The sequence below is a fragment of the Carcharhinus amblyrhynchos genome, chromosome 9, assembly GCF_965287045.1.
Source record: "Carcharhinus amblyrhynchos chromosome 9, sCarAmb.v2.hapA, whole genome shotgun sequence".
Lineage (NCBI taxonomy): Eukaryota > Metazoa > Chordata > Chondrichthyes > Carcharhiniformes > Carcharhinidae > Carcharhinus > Carcharhinus amblyrhynchos.
In genome coordinates this window covers 109633625-109638584 of record NC_137332.1, presented here as the reverse complement: position 1 = coordinate 109638584, position 4960 = coordinate 109633625, and positions in this window count along the sequence as shown.

The following is a 4960-nucleotide window of genomic DNA, read 5'->3' as shown; positions in this document are numbered from 1 at the left end:
TGACTCAGTGTGTGGTTGGCTGTATAAGTGGGTAAATGTGGTGATTGTACATTCATCTTCAGCACTGTTATTGCTGTAAAAGTCACACTGGGAGCTGGCACTGTGTTTGGTATAGAACTCGGACTGGGATTGTGATCAAATGCCTGAATAAGTGCAACTCCAGTAACACTCAAGAAGTTCAACACCATTCCCGACAGAGCAGCCTGCTTGATTGGCACCACGTCCAACACCTTCAACATACACACCCTCCATCACTGACGCACAATGACAGCAACATGTACCACTTACAAGATGCACTGCTGCAACTCACCAAGCCCCCTTCGACAGCAGCTTCACGGTGGCACAGTGGAGTTCGATTCCCAGCTTGGATCTTTGTCTGTGCAGAGTCTGCACATTTTCCACGTGTCTGCGTGGATTTCCTCCTGATGCTCCGAACTCTTTCCATTATCCAACTAAATGCTGGTTAGGTGCATTGGCCATGCTAAATCCTCCCTCGGTGTACCAAATAGGTGCCGGAGTATGGCGACTGGGGGATTTTCACAGTAACTTCACTGCAGTGTGAATGTAAGCCGACGTGTGACTAATAAATTAACTTTATACCCGCGACTATTTTTTTCATTGAATCCCTACGATGTAGAAGTAGGCCATTTGGCCCATTGAGTTTGCACCAACTGTTACCGAGGCCTTATCCCCATAACTCTACGTTTTTACCCCACTCACCTCCTAACCTATATATCTTGGGACACTAAGGGCAATTTACCCTGGCCAATCAACATAACCTGTAAATTTTTGGGCTATGGAAGGAACTGGAGCACCTGGAGGAAATGTGCAGACACAGAGAGAACGGGCAAACTCCACACAAACAGGTACCCAAAGGCTGGAATTGAACTCAGATCCCTGGCACTGTGAGGCAGCAGTGCTAACCACTGTGCCACCGTATTGTGCTTTTACCAGATAGAGGAATAAAGACAGTGAAAGGAGCAGGTTCTCACTTGCAACTTCCCCTCCAAGCCACTTGCCATCTTAAGTGGAAATATATCATCATTCCTTCACTGTCAGTGGATCAAAATCCTGGAATTCCTTACTGGTACTGTGGGTGTACTTTCTCTACATGGACTGCAGAGCTTTGAGAAGGCAGCTCACGACCAACATCTTGAGAGCAGCATGGGATACGCAATAAATGCTGGCCGAGCCAGCAATGTTCACATTCTATGAATGAATAAAAAATACAGCTGGCCTAACCTATACATCTTAGGACAATAAGGGACAATTTATCATGGCCAAACCACCCAACCCACACATCTTTAGTGTGGGAGGAAACCAGAGCACCCAATGGAAGCCCATGCAGACACAGGGAGAATGTGCCAACTCCACACAGATAGTCACCCCAGGTATGAATTGAATCCATGTTCCTGGAACTGTGAGGCAGCAGTTGAAATCACTGTGCTGCTATGAATCCCCTTCTTCTCTTCAAAGTAGTTGGTGAATGGTATCTTTTACATGAACCTGAGGGGACAGACTGGGCCTTAGTTTAATGCCTTATCCAAAAAACAGCACTTCCAACAGCGCGGCATTCTCTTAATACTGCAGTGGTGTGTCAGCACAGACTTCGACTCTCTGGAGTGGGACTTGAACCCACGAAAGTAAGTGTGCTGCACACGGAGCTATCGCTGTTAATATAAGATTTCGATATTTCCAGCACAATATCGAGGACTCGGGTACATTGAAACAGACGGCTAATTCTTTATTTTTATTAAATTCATTTATGAGATAATAAACCACAACCCTTTACATGCAGTGTATACAAGAGATAGGTACCAATACTCAAACTGAGAGGTCACAAGTGTGTTATCATGACTGCTTACACTAGCCTCAGCAAGAGGAGGCCACAGTTCTCAAAGACCTCCAGTATGACACATTTTCTAGGTTGAATTACGTGGGACAAATGTGGGTAGAATGTGCCATCATGTGCTGTGCTTATGCTGCTGACATATGAATGTGTTCAGTGTTAAGAAACATGGAAACCAGAAGAATGAGCAGGCCATTTGGCCCTTCGAGCCTAATCTACCATTCATTTTGATCATGGCTGATGATCAGATTCAATATCCTGATCCCGCCTTCCCCCCATATCCCTTGCTCCTTTTAGCCCCAAGAGCTATATCTCGTTTCTCATTGAAGTCACACAATAGAATAGAATGTCTACAGTGTAGAAGGAAGCCATTCGGTCCTTTGAGCTTACATCAACAACAATCCCACCCAGGTCCTATCCCCGTAACACCACATATTTACATAAGGGCAATTTAGCATTGCCCATCCACCTAACCCACACATCTTTGGAGTGTGGGATGAAACCGCAGCACCCAGAAGAAACCCACAAAGGCATGATGAGAACGTGCAAAATCCACACAGATGGTTACCCAAGGTCGGAATTGAACCTGGGTCCCTGGCGCTGTGAGACTAATCACTGTGCCACCCAATATTTTGGCCACAGCTACTTTTTGTGGTAGTGAATTTCACAGATTCACCACCCTCTGGGTGAAGAAATTTCTCCTCACCTCAGCCCTAAAAGGTTTACCCTCTTATCCCGAAACTATATTGCCTAGTTCTGGATTCCTCACTATCGGGAACATTCCTTCTGAATCTACACTGTCTAATCCTGTTAAAATTTTATAAGTTTCCACGAGATCCCTTCTCACTCTTCTAAACTTCAGTAATACAATCGTAACCGACTTAGTCATCAGTAAGGTTTGCTGCTGCCATTAGCACATTGATAGTTTGAGTTGTTGGTTGCAAGAGCTCGAATTCCCTGCAGCGTTCAAAATTTTTATCCCTTCTCAGTACATCCATAACACAAGCCTATCCACATCACAGTCTTCCCTCCATGTTTAACTCTGATTTACTATATACTCATTATGTTACTTATCATGGACAGTTACTGAATTGGATGGAGTTTTACCAGCATGCCCACCTCAGTAAATCGGGATGGACAAGGCTCACAGAATGGAATTCCCTGTCAGCTTCTGGTGGGATTTTATGAGCGTCGCCCAAGCGAGGTCATAAAATCCAGGCCCATGTGTCCCATAATGCAGCCCTGCCCTGTATAGCTCTTTCAGATTGAGTACTAATAAGGATATATATTTTAGGAGAACTCTGCTTTTTTTTTACATTCTTGAGGCTCAAAAAGAGCCTTGTTCAATTGCTTGTGCATTGTTTCATTGGGTCTCTCACATTACAACCATTCAGCATAGAAAATAAGGCCATTTAGCCCATTTGATACAGTTGTGACCCCAGCTGCCCCTGGCTATTCTCCTTACTTTCTTGTGACTCTTGAACTTTCAATTTTATCCTGATGACTTCAAAAGGGTTTTTTTTTAAATTCACCTGAGCAACATGGGCATCACTGGCTGGCCAGCACTTATTGCCCATTCATAGTTGCTCAAGGGCAGTTGAGAGTCAGCCACATTTGCCGTGGATCTGGAATCATGTAGGCCAGACAAGGTAAGGATGGCAGATTTCCTTCCCTGAAGGACATTAGTGAACCAGATGGAGTTTTCCGACAATTGACAATGGTTTCATGGTCATCAGTAGATTCTTAATTCCAGATTGATTTTATTGAAATCAAATTCTACTATCTGCTGAGACGGGATTCAAACCTGGGTCCCCAGAACGTTATTTGAGTTGCTGGAGTAATAGCCTACTGATAATACCACTAGGCCATTGTTGGTGGGTGGGTGGGATTGCAATGTTCTCTATTCAAGTTGTGCCCTGTATTCAAATTGTGTACCTATTCTCTCAGCACCACATGATGATTTTTATAAAAGTACCTCTATGCATTTGCAGAAATCAGAAGGCAAAGATACAGAACAGGGTTGAACTAACAAAAAGCTTCATGTGTCAATATCACTACAACTCCCTTTACAATTTTTTCCAGACTCTTATTTCTTTTGGCCCAGGCTTGTATTTCTGAGTTTCATTTGACTTAACCTCAGCTAATGTCCACAGGCTCTGCTTGGAAATGAATTGTCGCTGCCTATCCCACAAGTACAATCACCATTGTTAAAGTGCTGTGGTGGCAAGTAGGAATGACTTTGACCACTGTGCAGGTGGCTTGGCTGTGTTGTCCATTTGCAAACATCCTCAAAGTCCCCTTGGAGAGTTTGCCAGCGTGACTTGTCTCATTCGGAAGGGAGGATTGTGAACCAGTAAAGGGAAGGTGGCCAACTATAATTAAATGTAGTTCATTAGTTAGCCAACACATCCATCTTTGTGCCTTCCTATGCTAATTGGAAAGCAAACAAAGACTCCTTATGCAATTGGATGATGACCAAACAGCATTTTCCCCACAATTTTCAAATCTTTTTATATCTGGTTAAAACAAGAAATGTTTAAAGTAAATGACAAAAAAACCCCAATTTTTCTTTTGATGTCCTGATGACTTTTTGCCAGGGTTGTACATAGAAGTGTCCTCGAGGTTGATCTTCAGTTCCTCGAGACTCAAGGCCAATCTTGGAGGGTTGACAACCTTTGGCACATTGGGGGAGGGTGGGGGAACCATTGCCAAGGTAGGACCTTGGCCCAGTCTTTCCACTGTGGCCACCCATATTTGCACAAATCTGAAAACTGTGACCGTTTGCAGTTTAGAAAGACAAGCCCGGAGAAACCATTGTGGCTTTGCGAAGAGCCAATGGGCTGATTGTACAGCGTGTCAACTCTCTGTCAATTCTCTGACTCCTTTCTGTCAGGGTGGGAGAAAGAAGCTGGTAAAATAGCCACTGTTTTAAGCCTGAAAGGAAAGGGAAAAGATTCCAGTTCAGCAATTGTAATGACTTTAATCAGGCAACTGAAGTTGGCCTGTTAGAATATGAACTCATTGATTAAGGACCAAATTGATGGACTGATCAGGGAGCCTCTTGCTTTGTACATAACCAGGAGTGTCAGTTCCTCTGGGACTCCTGGTATA